This window comes from Symphalangus syndactylus, chromosome 4 (genome assembly GCF_028878055.3).
Source record: "Symphalangus syndactylus isolate Jambi chromosome 4, NHGRI_mSymSyn1-v2.1_pri, whole genome shotgun sequence".
Classification (NCBI taxonomy): domain Eukaryota; kingdom Metazoa; phylum Chordata; class Mammalia; order Primates; family Hylobatidae; genus Symphalangus; species Symphalangus syndactylus.
The window spans coordinates 11561083-11578566 of NC_072426.2; positions in this window are offsets into that span (position 1 = coordinate 11561083).

Here is a 17484-nt window from a genome sequence, read left to right on the forward strand (position 1 = left end):
TGTCTCCAAATATAAACTACACAGAATCATTCTGTGAAACTTCTTTCTGATCTGTGCATTCAGCTAACAGAGTTAAACCATACTTTTGATTGAGCAGATCTGAACACTCTTTCTGTTGAAAATGCAACTGGACATTTGGAGCGCTAAGAGCGTAGTAGTGGAAAAAGGAATATATTCAAATATAAACTACACAGAAGCATTCTGTGAAACTTCTTTCTGATCTGAGCATACAGCTAACAGAGTTAAACCATACTTTTGATTGAGCAGTTTTGAAACACTCTGTCTGTAGAAAATGCAACTGGACATTCGTAGCGCTAAGTGGGTAATAGTGGAAAAAAGAATATGTTCAAATATAAACTACACAGTAGCATTGTATGAAACTTCTTTCCGTTCTGTGCATTCAACTAACAGAGTTGAACCTTACTTTTGATTGAGCCGTTCTGAAACACTCTTTCTGTAGAAACTGCAATTGGACATTCTGAGCGCTAAGAGGCCTATATTGGGAAAAAGAATGTCTACAAATAAAAACTACACAGAAGAATTGTGTGAAACTTCTTTCTGTTCTGTTTGTTCAACTAGAAGAGTTGAACCTTAGTTTTGATTGAGCCGTTCTGAAACACTCTTTCTGTAGAAAATGCAAGTGGAGATTCGGAGCGGTAAGAGGGTAATAGTGGAAAAAGGAATGTCTCCAAATATAAACTACACAGAATCATTCTGTGAAACTTCTTTCTGATCTGTGCATTCAGCTAACAGAGTTAAACCATACTTTTGATTGAGCAGATCTGAACACTCTTTCTGTAGAAAATGCAACTGGACATTTGGAGCGCTAAGAGAGTAGTAGTGGAAAAAGGAATATATTCAAATATAAACTACACAGAAGCATTCTGTGAAACTTCTTTCTGATCTGAGCATTCAGCTAACAGAGTTAAACCATACGTTTGATTGAGCAGTTTTGAAACACTCTGTCTGTAGAAAATGCAACTGGACATTCGTAGCGCTAAGTGGGTAATAGTGGAAAAAAGAATATGTTCAAATATAAACTACACAGAAGCATTGTATGAAAATTCTTTCTGTTCTGAGCATTCAACTAACAGAGTTGAACCTTACTTTTGATTGAGCCTTTCTGAAACACTCTTTCTGTAGAAACTGCAATTGGACATTCTGAGCGCTAAGAGGCCTCTATTGGGAAAAATAATATCTTCAAATAAAAACTACACAGAAGCATTGTGTGAAACTTATTTCTGATATGTTCATTAAGCTAACAGAGTTAAACCATACTTTTGATTGCGCAGTTCTGAACACTCTTTCTGTAGAAAATGCAAGTGGACATTCGGAGCGCTAAGAGGGTAATAGTGGAAAAAGGAATATATTCAAATATAAACTACACAGTAGCATTCTGTGAAAATTCTTTCTGTTCTGTGCATTCAACTAACAGAGTTGAACCTTACTTTTGATTGAGCCGTTCTGAAACACTCTTTCTGTAGAAACTGCAATTGGACATGCTAAGCGCTAAGAGGCCTACATTGGGAAAAAGAATATCTTCAAATAAAAACTACACAGATGCATTCTGTGAAACTTATTTCTGATCTGTAAATTCAGTTAACAGAGATAAAACATATTTTTGATTGAGCAGTTATGAAACACTCTTTTTGTAGAAAATGCAAGTGGAGATTCGGAGCGCTAAGAGGGTAATAGTGGAAAAAGGAATGTCTTCAAATATAAACTACACAGAATCATTCGGTGAAACTTCTTTCTGATCTGTGCATTCAGCTAACAGAGTTAAACCATACTTTTGATTGAGCAGATCTGAACACTCTTTCTGTTGAAAATGCAACTGGACATTTGGAGCGCTAAGAGCGTAGTAGTGGAAAAAGGAATATATTCAAATATAAACTACACAGAAGCATTCTGTGAAACTTCTTTCTGATCTGAGCATACAGCTAACAGAGTTAAACCATACTTTTGATTGAGCAGTTTTGAAACACTCTGTCTGTAGAAAATGCAACTGGACATTCGTAGCGCTAAGTGGGTAATAGTGGAAAAAAGAATATGTTCAAATATAAACTACACAGAAGCATTGTATGAAACTACTTTCTGTTCTGTGCATTCAACTAACAGAGTTGAACCTTAATTTTGATTGAGCCGTTCTGAAACACTCTTTCTGTAGAAACTGCAATTGGACATTCTGAGCGCTAAGAGGCCTATATTGGGAAAAAGAATGTCTACAAATAAAAACTACACAGAAGAATTGTGTGAAACTTCTTTCTGTTCTGTTTGTTCAACTTAAAGAGTTGAACCGTAGTTTTGATTGAGCCGTTCTGAAACACTCTTTCTGTAGAAAATGCAAGTGGAGATTCGGAGCGGTAAGAGGGTAATAGTGGAAAAAGGAATGTCTCCAAATATAAACTACACAGAATCATTCTGTGAAACTTCTTTCTGATCTGTGCATTCAGCTAACAGAGTTAAACCATACTTTTGATTGAGCAGATCTGAACACTCTTTCTGTAGAAAATGCAACTGGACATTTGGAGCGCTAAGAGAGTAGTAGTGGAAAAAGGAATATATTCAAATATAAACTACACAGAAGCATTCTGTGAAACTTCTTTCTGATCTGAGCATTCAGCTAACAGAGTTAAACCATACTTTTGATTGAGCAGTTTTGAAACACTCTGTCTGTAGAAAATGCAACTGGACATTCGTAGCGCTAAGTGGGTAATAGTGGAAAAAAGAATATGTTCAAATATAAACTACACAGAAGCATTGTATGAAAATTCTTTCTATTCTGTGCATTCAACTAACAGAGTTGAACCTTACTTTTGATTGAGCCTTTCTGAAACACTCTTTCTGTAGAAACTGCAATTGGACATTCTGAGCGCTAAGAGGCCTCTATTGGGAAAAATAATATCTTCAAATAAAAACTACACAGAAGCATTGTGTGAAACTTATTTCTGATATGTTCATTAAGCTAACAGAGTTAAACCATACTTTTGATTGCGCAGTTCTGAACACTCTTTCTGTAGAAAATGCAAGTGGACATTCGGAGCGCTAAGAGGGTAATAGTGGAAAAAGGAATATATTCAAATATAAACTACACAGTAGCATTCTGTGAAAATTCTTTCTGTTCTGTGCATTCAACTAACAGAGTTGAACCTTACTTTTGATTGAGCCGTTCTGAAACACTCTTTCTGTAGAAACTGCAATTGGACATGCTAAGCGCTAAGAGGCCTACATTGGGAAAAAGAATATCTTCAAATAAAAACTACACAGATGCATTCTGTGAAACTTATTTCTGATCTGTAAATTCAGTTAACAGAGATAAAACATATTTTTGATTGAGCAGTTATGAAACACCCTTTTTGTAGAAAATGCAAGTGGAGATTCGGAGCGCTAAGAGGGTAATAGTGGAAAAAGGAATGTCTTCAAATATAAACTACACAGAATCATTCGGTGAAACTTCTTTCTGATCTGTGCATTCAGCTAACAGAGTTAAACCATACTTTTGATTGAGCAGATCTGAACACTCTTTCTGTTGAAAATGCAACTGGACATTTGGAGCGCAAAGAGCGTAGTAGTGGAAAAAGGAATATATTCAAATATAAACTACACAGAAGCATTCTGTGAAACTTCTTTCTGATCTGAGCATACAGCTAACAGAGTTAAACCATACTTTTGATTGAGCAGTTTTGAAACACTCTGTCTGTAGAAAATGCAACTGGACATTCGTAGCGCTAAGTGGGTAATAGTGGAAAAAAGAATATGTTCAAATATAAACTACACAGTAGCATTGTATGAAACTTCTTTCCGTTCTGTGCATTCAACTAACAGAGTTGAACCTTACTTTTGATTGAGCCGTTCTGAAACACTCTTTCTGTAGAAACTGCAATTGGACATTCTGAGCGCTAAGAGGCCTATATTGGGAAAAAGAATGTCTACAAATAAAAACTACACAGAAGAATTGTGTGAAACTTCTTTCTGTTCTGTTTGTTCAACTAAAAGAGTTGAACCTTAGTTTTGATTGAGCCGTTCTGAAACACTCTTTCTGTAGAAAATGGAAGTGGAGATTCGGAGCGCTAAGAGGGTAATAGTGGAAAAAGGAATGTCTCCAAATATAAACTACACAGAATCATTCTGTGAAACTTCTTTCTGATCTGTGCATTCAGCTAACAGAGTTAAACCATACTTTTGATTGAGCAGATCTGAACACTCTTTCTGTAGAAAACACAACTGGACAATTGGAGCGCTAAGAGAGTAGTAGTGGAAAAAGAAATATATTCAAATATAAACTACACAGAAGCATTCTGTGAATCTTCTTTCTGATCTGAGCATTCAGCTAACAGAGTTAAACCATACTTTTGATTGAGCAGTTTTGAAACACTCTGTCTGTAGAAAATGCAACTGGACATTCGTAGCGCTAAGTGGGTAATAGTGGAAAAAAGAATATGTTCAAATATAAACTACACAGAATCATTGTATGAAACTACTTTCTGTTCTGTGCATTCAACTAACAGAGTTGAACCTTAATTTTGATTGAGCCGTTCTGAAACACTCTTTCTGTAGAAACTGCAATTGGACATTCTGAGCGCTAAGAGGCCTATATTGGGAAAAAGAATGTCTACAAATAAAAACTACACAGAAGTATTGTGTGAAACTTCTTTCTGTTCTGTTTGTTCAACTAAAAGAGTTGAACCGTAGTTTTGATTGAGCCGTTCTGAAACACTCTTTCTGTAGAAAATGCAAGTGGAGATTCGGAGCGGTAAGAGGGTAATAGTGGAAAAAGGAATGTCTCCATATATAAACTACACAGAATCATTCTGTGAAACTTCTTTCTGATCTGTGCATTCAGCTAACAGAGTTAAACCATACTTTTGATTGAGCAGATCTGAACACTCTTTCTGTAGAAAATGCAACTGGACATTTGGAGCGCTAAGAGAGTAGTAGTGGAAAAAGGAATATATTCAAATATAAACTACACAGAAGCATTCTGTGAAACTTCTTTCTGATCTGAGCATTCAGCTAACAGAGTTAAACCATACTTTTGATTGAGCAGTTTTGAAACACTCTGTCTGTAGAAAATGCAACTGGACATTCGTAGCGCTAAGTGGGTAATAGTGGAAAAAAGAATATGTTCAAATATAAACTACACAGAAGCATTGTATGAAACTACTTTCTGTTCTGTGCATTCAACTAACAGAGTTGAACCTTACTTTTGATTGAGCCTTTCTGAAACACTCTTTCTGTAGAAACTGCAATTGGACATTCTGAGCGCTAAGAGGCCTCTATTGGGAAAAATAATATCTTCAAATAAAAACTACACAGAAGCATTGTGTGAAACTTATTTCTGATATGTTCATTAAGCTAACAGAGTTAAACCATACTTTTGATTGCGCAGTTCTGAACACTCTTTCTGTAGAAAATGCAAGTGATCATTCGGAGCGCTAAGAGGGTAATAGTGGAAAAAGGAATATATTCAAATATAAACTACACAGTAGCATTCTGTGAAAATTATTTCTGTTCTGTGCATTCAACTAACAGAGTTGAACCTTACTTTTGATTGAGCCGTTCTGAAACACTCTTTCTGTAGAAACTGCAATTGGACATGCTAAGCGCTAAGAGGCCTACATTGGGAAAAAGAATATCTTCAAATAAAAACTACACAGATGCATTCTGTGAAACTTATTTCTGATCTGTAAATTCAGTTAACAGAGATAAAACATATTTTTGATTGAGCAGTTATGAAACACTCTTTTTGTAGAAAATGCAAGTGGAGATTCGGAGCGCTAAGAGGGTAATAGTGGAAAAAGGAATGTCTTCAAATATAAACTACACAGAATCATTCGGTGAAACTTCTTTCTGATCTGTGCATTCAGCTAACAGAGTTAAACCATACTTTTGATTGAGCAGATCTGAACACTCTTTCTGTAGAAAATGCAACTGGACATTTGGAGCGCTAAGAGCGTAGTAGTGGAAAAAGGAATATATTCAAATATAAACTACACAGAAGCATTCTGTGAAACTTCTTTCTGATCTGAGCATACAGCTAACAGAGTTAAACCATACTTTTGATTGAGCAGTTTTGAAACACTCTGTCTGTAGAAAATGCAACTGGACATTCGTAGCGCTAAGTGGGTAATAGTGGAAAAAAGAATATGTTCAAATATAAACTACACAGAATCATTGTATGAAACTACTTTCTGTTCTGTGCATTCAACTAACAGAGTTGAACCTTAATTTTGATTGAGCCGTTCTGAAACACTCTTTCTGTAGAAACTGCAATTGGACATTCTGAGCGCTAAGAGGCCTATATTGGGAAAAAGAATGTCTACAAATAAAAACTACACAGAAGAATTGTGTGAAACTTCTTTCTGTTCTGTTTGTTCAACTTAAAGAGTTGAACCGTAGTTTTGATTGAGCCGTTCTGAAACACTCTTTCTGTAGAAAATGCAAGTGGAGATTCGGAGCGGTAAGAGGGTAATAGTGGAAAAAGGAATGTCTCCAAATATAAACTACACAGAATCATTCTGTGAAACTTCTTTCTGATCTGTGCATTCAGCTAACAGAGTTAAACCATACTTTTGATTGAGCAGATCTGAACACTCTTTCTGTAGAAAATGCAACTGGACATTTGGAGCGCTAAGAGAGTAGTAGTGGAAAAAGGAATATATTCAAATATAAACTACACAGAAGCATTCTGTGAAACTTCTTTCTGATCTGAGCATTCAGCTAACAGAGTTAAACCATACTTTTGATTGAGCAGTTTTGAAACACTCTGTCTGTAGAAAATGCAACTGGACATTCGTAGCGCTAAGTGGGTAATAGTGGAAAAAAGAATATGTTCAAATATAAACTACACAGAAGCATTGTATGAAACTACTTTCTGTTCTGTGCATTCAACTAACAGAGTTGAACCTTACTTTTGATTGAGCCTTTCTGAAACACTCTTTCTGTAGAAACTGCAATTGGACATTCTGAGCGCTAAGAGGCCTCTATTGGGAAAAATAATATCTTCAAATAAAAACTACACAGAAGCATTGTCTGAAACTTATTTCTGATATGTTCATTAAGCTAACAGAGTTAAACCATACTTTTGATTGCGCAGTTCTGAACACTCTTTCTGTAGAAAATGCAAGTGATCATTCGGAGCGCTAAGAGGGTAATAGTGGAAAAAGGAATATATTCAAATATAAACTACACAGTAGCATTCTGTGAAAATTCTTTCTGTTCTGTGCATTCAACTAACAGAGTTGAACCTTACTTTTGATTGAGCCGTTCTGAAACACTCTTTCTGTAGAAACTGCAATTGGACATGCTAAGCGCTAAGAGGCCTACATTGGGAAAAAGAATATCTTCAAATAAAAACTACACAGATGCATTCTGTGAAACTTATTTCTGATCTGTAAATTCAGTTAACAGAGATAAAACATATTTTTGATTGAGCAGTTATGAAACACTCTTTTTGTAGAAAATGCAAGTGGAGATTCGGAGCGCTAAGAGGGTAATAGTGGAAAAAGGAATGTCTTCAAATATAAACTACACAGAATCATTCGGTGAAACTTCTTTCTGATCTGTGCATTCAGCTAACAGAGTTAAACCATACTTTTGATTGAGCAGATCTGAACACTCTTTCTGTTGAAAATGCAACTGGACATTTGGAGCGCTAAGAGCGTAGTAGTGGAAAAAGGAATATATTCAAATATAAACTACACAGAAGCATTCTGTGAAACTTCTTTCTGATCTGAGCATACAGCTAACAGAGTTAAACCATACTTTTGATTGAGCAGTTTTGAAACACTCTGTCTGTAGAAAATGCAACTGGACATTCGTAGCGCTAAGTGGGTAATAGTGGAAAAAAGATTATGTTCAAATATAAACTACACAGTAGCATTGTATGAAACTTCTTTCCGTTCTGTGCATTCAACTAACAGAGTTGAACCTTACTTTTGATTGAGCCGTTCTGAAACACTCTTTCTGTAGAAACTGCAATTGGACATTCTGAGCGCTAAGAGGCCTATATTGGGAAAAAGAATGTCTACAAATAAAAACTACACAGAAGAATTGTGTGAAACTTCTTTCTGTTCTGTTTGTTCAACTAAAAGAGTTGAATCTTAGTTTTGATTGAGCCGTTCTGAAACACTCTTTCTGTAGAAAATGCAAGTGGAGATTCGGAGGGCTAAGAGGGTAATAGTGGAAAAAGGAATGTCTTCAAATATAAACTACACAGAATCATTCTGTGAAACATCTTTCTGATCTGTGCATTCAGCTAACAGAGTTAAACCATACTTTTGATTGAGCAGATCTGAACACTCTTTCTGTAGAAAATGCAACTGGATATTTGGAGCGCTAAGAGAGTAGTAGTGGAAAAAGGAATATATTCAAATATAAACTACACAGAAGCATTCTGTGAAACTTCTATCTGATCTGAGCATTCAGCTAACAGAGTTAAACCATACTTTTGATTGAGCAGTTTTGAAACACTCTGTCTGTAGAAAATGCAACTGGACATTCGTAGCGCTAAGTGGGTAATAGTGGAAAAAAGAATATGTTCAAATATAAACTACACAGAAGCATTGTATGAAACTTCTTTCTGTTCTGTGCATTCAACTAACAGAGTTGAACCTTACTTTTGATTGAGCCTTTCTGAAACACTCTTTCTGTAGAAACTGCAATTGGACATTCTGAGCGCTAAGAGGCCTCTATTGGGAAAAATAATATCTTCAAATAAAAACTACACAGAAGCATTGTGTGAAACTTATTTCTGATATGTTCATTAAGCTAACAGAGTTAAACCATACTTTTGATTGCGCAGTTCTGAACACTCTTTCTGTAGAAAATGCAAGTGGACATTCGGAGCGCTAAGAGGGTAATAGTGGAAAAAGGAATATATTCAAATATAAACTACAAAGTAGCATTCTGTGAAAATTCTTTCTGTTCTGTGCATTCAACTAACAGAGTTGAACCTTACTTTTGATTGAGCCGTTCTGAAACACTCTTTCTGTAGAAACTGCAATTGGACATGCTAAGCGCTAAGAGGCCTACATTGGGAAAAAGAATATCTTCAAATAAAAACTACACAGATGCATTCTGTGAAACTTATTTCTGATCTGTAAATTCAGTTAACAGAGATAAAACATATTTTTGATTGAGCAGTTATGAAACACTCTTTTTGTAGAAAATGCAAGTGGAGATTCGGAGCGCTAAGAGGGTAATAGTGGAAAAAGGAATGTCTTCAAATATAAACTACACAGAATCATTCGGTGAAACTTATTTCTGATCTGTGCATTCAGCTAACAGAGTTAAACCATACTTTTGATTGAGCAGATCTGAACACTCTTTCTGTTGAAAATGCAACTGGACATTTGGAGCGCTAAGTGGGTAATAGTGGAAAAAAGAATATGTTCAAATATAAACTACACAGAAGCATTGTATGAAACTTCTTTCCGTTCTGTGCATTCAACTAACAGAGTTGAACCTTACTTTTGATTGAGCCGTTCTGAAACACTCTTTCTGTAGAAACTGCAATTGGACATTCTGAGCGCTAAGAGGCCTATATTGGGAAAATGAATGTCTACAAATAAAAACTACACAGAAGAATTGTGTGAAACTTCTTTCTGTTCTGTTTGTTCAACTAAAAGAGTTGAACCTTAGTTTTGATTGATCCGTTCTGAAACACTCTTTCTGTAGAAAATGCAAGTGGAGATTCGGAGCGCTAAGAGGGTAATAGTGGAAAAAGGAATGTCTCCAAATATAAACTACACAGAATCATTCTGTGAAACTTCTTTCTGATCTGTGCATTCAGCTAACAGAGTTAAACCATACCTTTGATTGAGCAGATCTGAACACTCTTTCTGTAGAAAATACAACTGGACATTTGGAGCGCTAAGAGAGTAGTAGTGGAAAAAGAAATATATTCAAATATAAACTACACAGAAGCATTCTGTGAATCTTCTTTCTGATCTGAGCATTCAGCTAACATAGTTAAACCATACTTTTGATTGAGCAGTTTTGAAACACTCTGTCTGTAGAAAATGCAACTGGACATTCGTAGCGCTAAGTGGGTAATAGTGGAAAAAAGAATATGTTCAAATATAAACTACACAGAATCATTGTATGAAACTACTTTCTGTTCTGTGCATTCAACTAACAGAGTTGAACCTTAATTTTGATTGAGCCGTTCTGAAACACTCTTTCTGTAGAAACTGCAATTGGACATTCTGAGCGCTAAGAGGCCTATATTGGGAAAAAGAATGTCTACAAATAAAAACTACACAGAAGAATTGTGTGAAACTTCTTTCTGTTCTGTTTGTTCAACTAAAAGAGTTGAACCGTAGTTTTGATTGAGCCGTTCTGAAACACTCTTTCTGTAGAAAATGCAAGTGGAGATTCGGAGCGGTAAGAGGGTAATAGTGGAAAAAGGAATGTCTTCATATATAAACTACACAGAATCATTCTGTGAAACTTCTTTCTGATCTGTGCATTCAGCTAACAGAGTTAAACCATACTTTTGATTGAGCAGATCTGAACACTCTTTCTGTAGAAAATGCAACTGGACATTTGGAGCGCTAAGAGAGTAGTAGTGGAAAAAGGAATATATTCAAATATAAACTACACAGAAGCATTCTGTGAAACTTCTTTCTGATCTGAGCATTCAGCTAACAGAGTTAAACCATACTTTTGATTGAGCAGTTTTGAAACACTCTGTCTGTAGAAAATGCAACTGGACATTCGTAGCGCTAAGTGGGTAATAGTGGAAAAAATAATATGTTCAAATATAAACTACACAGAAGCATTGTATGAAACTACTTTCTGTTCTGAGCATTCAACTAACAGAGTTGAACCTTACTTTTGATTGAGCCTTTCTGAAACACTCTCTCTGTAGAAACTGCAATTGGACATTCTGAGCGCTAAGAGGCCTCTATTGGGAAAAATAATATCTTCAAATAAAAACTACACAGAAGCATTGTGTGAAACTTATTTCTGATATGTTCATTAAGCTAACAGAGTTAAACCATACTTTTGATTGCGCAGTTCTGAACACTCTTTCTGTAGAAAATGCAAGTGGACATTCGGAGCGCTAAGAGGGTAATAGTGGAAAAAGGAATATATTCAAATATAAACTACACAGTAGCATTCTGTGAAAATTCTTTCTGTTCTGTGCATTCAACTAACAGAGTTGAACCTTACTTTTGATTGAGCCGTTCTGAAACACTCTTTCTGTAGAAACTGCAATTGGACATGCTAAGCGCTAAGAGGCCTACATTGGGAAAAAGAATATCTTCAAATAAAAACTACACAGATGCATTCTGTGAAACTTATTTCTGATCTGTAAATTCAGTTAACAGAGATAAAACATATTTTTGATTGAGCAGTTATGAAACACTCTTTTTGTAGAAAATGCAAGTGGAGATTCGGAGCGCTAAGAGGGTAATAGTGGAAAAAGGAATGTCTTCAAATATAAACTACACAGAATCATTCGGTGAAACTTCTTTCTGATCTGTGCATTCAGCTAACAGAGTTAAACCATACTTTTGATTGAGCAGATCTGAACACTCTTTCTGTTGAAAATGCAACTGGACATTTGGAGCGCTAAGAGCGTAGTAGTGGAAAAAGGAATATATTCAAATATAAACTACACAGAAGCATTCTGTGAAACTTCTTTCTGATCTGAGCATACAGCTAACAGAGTTAAACCATACTTTTGATTGAGCTGTTTTGAAACACTCTGTCTGTAGAAAATGCAACTGGACATTCATAGCGCTAAGTGGGTAATAGTGGAAAAAAGAATATGTTCAAATATAAACTACACAGAAGCATTGTATGAAACTTCTTTCCGTTCTGTGCATTCAACTAACAGAGTTGAACCTTACTTTTGATTGAGCCGTTCTGAAACACTCTTTCTGTGGAAACTGCAATTGGACATTCTGAGCGCTAAGAGGCCTATATTGGGAAAAAGAATGTCTACAAATAAAAACTACATAGAAGAATTGTGTGAAACTTCTTTCTGTTCTGTTTGTTCAACTAAAAGAGTTGAACCTTAGTTTTGATTGAGCCGTTCTGAAACACTCTTTCTGTAGAAAATGCAAGTGGAGATTCGGAGCGCTAAGAGGGTAATAGTGGAAAAAGGAATGTCTCCAAATATAAACTACACAGAATCATTCGGTGAAACTTCTTTCTGATCTGTGCATTCAGCTAACAGATTTAAACCATACTTTTGATTGAGCAGATCTGAACACTCTTTCTGTAGAAAATACAACTGGACATTTGGAGCGCTAAGAGCGTAGTAGTGGAAAAAGAAATATATTCAAATATAAACTACACAGAAGCATTCTGTGAATCTTCTTTCTGATCTGAGCATTCAGCTAACAGAGTTAAACCATACTTTTGATTGAGCAGTTTTGAAACACTCTGTCTGTAGAAAATGCAACTGGACATTCGTAGCGCTAAGTGGGTAATAGTGGAAAAAAGAACATGTTCAAATATAAACTACACAGAATCATTGTATGAAACTACTTTCTGTTCTGTGCATTCAACTAACAGAGTTGAACCTTAATTTTGATTGAGCCGTTCTGAAACACTCTTTCTGTAGAAACTGCAATTGGACATTCTGAGCGCTAAGAGGCCTATATTGGGAAAAAGAATGTCTACAAATAAAAACTACACAGAAGAATTGTGTGAAACTTCTTTCTGTTCTGTTTGTTAAACTAAAAGAGTTGAACCGTAGTTTTGATTGAGCCGTTCTGAAACACTCTTTCTGTAGAAAATGCAAGTGGAGATTCGGAGCGCTAAGAGGGTAATAGTGGAAAAAGGAATGTCTCCAAATATAAACTACACAGAATCATTCTGTGAAACTTCTTTCTGATCTGTGCATTCAGCTAACAGAGTTAAACCATACTTTTGATTGAGCAGATCTGAACACTCTTTCTGTAGAAAATGCAACTGGACATTTGGAGCGCTAAGAGAGTAGTAGTGGAAAAAGGAATATATTCAATTATAAACTACACAGAAGCATTCTGTGAAACTTCTTTCTGATCTGAGCATTCAGCTAACAGAGTTAAACCATACTTTTGATTGAGCAGTTTTGAAACACTCTGTCTGTACAAAATGCAACTGGATATTCGTAGCGCTAAGTGGGTAATAGTGGAAAAAAGAATATGTTCAAATATAAACTACACAGAAGCATCGTATGAAACTTCTTTCTGTTCTGTGCATTCAACTAACAGAGTTGAACCTTACTTTTGATTGAGCCTTTCTGAAACACTCTTTCTGTAGAAACTGCAATTGGACATTCTGAGCGCTAAGAGGCCTCTATTGGGAAAAATAATATCTTCAAATAAAAACTACACAGAAGCATTGTGTGAAACTTATTTCTGATATGTTCATTAAGCTAACAGAGTTAAACCATACTTTTGATTGCGCAGTTCTGAACACTCTTTCTGTAGAAAATGCAAGTGGACATTCGGAGCGCTAAGAGGGTAATAGTGGAAAAAGGAATATATTCAAATATAAACTACAAAGTAGCATTCTGTGAAAATTCTTTCTGTTCTGTGCATTCAACTAACAGAGTTGAACCTTACTTTTGATTGAGCCGTTCTGAAACACTCTTTCTGTAGAAACTGCAATTGGACATGCTAAGCGCTAAGAGGCCTACATTGGGAAAAAGAATATCTTCAAATAAAAACTACACAGATGCATTCTGTGAAACTTATTTCTGATCTGTAAATTCAGTTAACAGAGATAAAACATATTTTTGATTGAGCAGTTATGAAACACTCTTTTTGTAGAAAATGCAAGTGGAGATTCGGAGCGCTAAGAGGGTAATAGTGGAAAAAGGAATGTCTTCAAATATAAACTACACAGAATCATTCGGTGAAACTTATTTCTGATCTGTGCATTCAGCTAACAGAGTTAAACCATACTTTTGATTGAGCAGATCTGAACACTCTTTCTGTTGAAAATGCAACTGGACATTTGGAGCGCTAAGAGCGTAGTAGTGGAAAAAGGAATATATTCAAATATAAACTACACAGAAGCATTCTGTGAAACTTCTTTCTAATCTGAGCATACAGCTAACAGAGTTAAACCATACTTTTGATTGAGCAGTTTTGAAACACTCTGTCTGTAGAAAATGCAACTGGACATTCGTAGCGCTAAGTGGGTAATAGTGGAAAAAAGAATATGTTCAAAAATAAGCTACACAGAAGCATTGTATGAAACTTCTTTCTGTTCTGTGCATTCAACTAACAGAGTTGAACCTTACTTTTGATTGAGCCGTTCTGAAACACTCTTTCTGTAGAAACTGCAATTGGACATTCTGAGCGCTAAGAGGCCTATATTGGGAAAAAGAATGTCTACAAATAAAAACTACACAGAAGAATTGTGTGAAACTTCTTTCTGTTCTGTTTGTTCAACTAAAAGAGTTGAACCTTACTTTTGATTGAGCCGTTCTGAAACACTCTTTCTGTAGAAAATGTAAGTGGAGATTCGGAGCGCTAAGAGGGTAATAGTGGAAAAAGGAATGTCTCCAAATATAAACTACACAGAATCATTGTGTGAAACTTCTTTCTGATCTGTGCATTCAGCTAACAGAGTTAAACCATACTTTTGATTGAGCAGATCTGAACACTCTTTCTGTAGAAAATGCAACTGGACATTTGGAGCGCTAAGAGAGTAGTAGTGGAAAAAGGAATATATTCAAATATAAACTACACAGAAGCATTCTGTGAAACTTCTTTCTGATCTGAGCATTCAGCTAACAGAGTTAAACCATACTTTTGATTGAGCAGTTTTGAAACACTCTGTCTGTAGAAAATGAAACAGGACATTCGTAGCGCTAAGTGGGTAATAGTGGAAAAAAGAATATGTTCAAATATAAACTACACAGAAGCATTGTATGAAACTTCTTTCTGTTCTGTGCATTCAACTAACAGAGTTGAACCTTACTTTTGATTGAGCCTTTCTGAAACACTCTTTCTGTAGAAAGTGCAATTGGACATTCTGAGCACTAATAGGCCTCTATTGGGAAAAATAATATCTTCAAATAAAAACTACACAGAAGCATTGTGTGAAACTTATTTCTGATATGTTCATTAAGCTAACAGAGTTAAACCATACTTTTGATTGCGCAGTTCTGAACACTCTTTCTGTAGAAAATGCAAGTGGACATTCGGAGCGCTAAGAGGGTAATAGTGGAAAAAGGAATATATTCAAATATAAACTACACAGTAGCATTCTGTGAAAATTCTTTCTGTTCTGTGCATTCAACTAACAGAGTTGAAATTACTTTTGATTGAGCCGTTCTGAAACACTCTTTCTGTAGAAACTGCAATTGGACATGCTAAGCGCTAAGAGGCCTACATTGGGAAAAAGAATATCTTCAAATAAAAACTACACAGATGCATTCTGTGAAACTTATTTCTGATCTGAAATTCAGTTAACAGAGATAAAACATATTTTTGATTGAGCAGTTATGAAACACTCTTTTTGTAGAAAATGCAAGTGGAGATTCAGAGCGCTAAGAGGGTAATAGTGGAAAAAGGAATGTCTTCAAATATAAACTACACAGAATCATTCGGTGAAACTTCTTTCTGATCTGTGCATTCAGCTAACAGAGTTAAACCATACTTTTGATTGAGCAGATCTGAACACTCTTTCTGTTGAAAATGCAACTGGACATTTGGAGCGCTAAGAGCGTAGTAGTGGAAAAAGGAATATATTCCAATATAAACTACACAGAAGCATTCTGTGAAACTTCTTTCTGATCTGAGCATACAGCTAACAGAGTTAAACCATACTTTTGATTGAGCAGTTTTGAAACACTCTGTCTGTAGAAAATGCAACTGGACATTCATAGCGCTAAGTGGGTAATAGTGGAAAAAAGAATATGTTCAAATATAAACTACACAGAAGCATTGTATGAAACTTCTTTCCGTTCTGTGCATTCAACTAACAGAGTTGAACCTTACTTTTGATTGAGCCGTTCTGAAACACTCTTTCTGTGGAAACTGCAATTGGACATTCTGAGCGCTAAGAGGCCTATATTGGGAAAAAGAATGTCTACAAATAAAAACTACATAGAAGAATTGTGTGAAACTTCTTTCTGTTCTGTTTGTTCAACTAAAAGAGTTGAACCTTAGTTTTGATTGAGCCGTTCTGAAACACTCTTTCTGTAGAAAATGCAAGTGGAGATTCGGAGCGCTAAGAGGGTAATAGTGGAAAAAGGAATGTCTCCAAATATAAACTACACAGAATCATTCGGTGAAACTTCTTTCTGATCTGTGCATTCAGCTAACAGATTTAAACCATACTTTTGATTGAGCAGATCTGAACACTCTTTCTGTAGAAAATACAACTGGACATTTGGAGCGCTAAGAGCGTAGTAGTGGAAAAAGAAATATATTCAAATATAAACTACACAGAAGCATTCTGTGAATCTTCTTTCTGATCTGAGCATTCAGCTAACAGAGTTAAACCATACTTTTGATTGAGCAGTTTTGAAACACTCTGTCTGTAGAAAATGCAACTGGACATTCGTAGCGCTAAGTGGGTAATAGTGGAAAAAAGAACATGTTCAAATATAAACTACACAGAATCATTGTATGAAACTACTTTCTGTTCTGTGCATTCAACTAACAGAGTTGAACCTTAATTTTGATTGAGCCGTTCTGAAACACTCTTTCTGTAGAAACTGCAATTGGACATTCTGAGCGCTAAGAGGCCTATATTGGGAAAAAGAATGTCTACAAATAAAAACTACACAGAAGAATTGTGTGAAACTTCTTTCTGTTCTGTTTGTTAAACTAAAAGAGTTGAACCGTAGTTTTGATTGAGCCGTTCTGAAACACTCTTTCTGTAGAAAATGCAAGTGGAGATTCGGAGCGCTAAGAGGGTAATAGTGGAAAAAGGAATGTCTCCAAATATAAACTACACAGAATCATTCTGTGAAACTTCTTTCTGATCTGTGCATTCAGCTAACAGAGTTAAACCATACTTTTGATTGAGCAGATCTGAACACTCTTTCTGTAGAAAATGCAACTGGACATTTGGAGCGCTAAGAGAGTAGTAGTGGAAAAAGGAATATATTCAATTATAAACTACACAGAAGCATTCTGTGAAACTTCTTTCTGATCTGAGCATTCAGCTAACAGAGTTAAACCATACTTTTGATTGAGCAGTTTTGAAACACTCTGTCTGTACAAAATGCAACTGGATATTCGTAGCGCTAAGTGGGTAATAGTGGAAAAAAGAATATGTTCAAATATAAACTACACAGAAGCATCGTATGAAACTTCTTTCTGTTCTGTGCATTCAACTAACAGAGTTGAACCTTACTTTTGATTGAGCCTTTCTGAAACACTCTTTCTGTAGAAACTGCAATTGGACATTCTGAGCGCTAAGAGGCCTCTATTGGGAAAAATAATATCTTCAAATAAAAACTACACAGAAGCATTGTGTGAAACTTATTTCTGATATGTTCATTAAGCTAACAGAGTT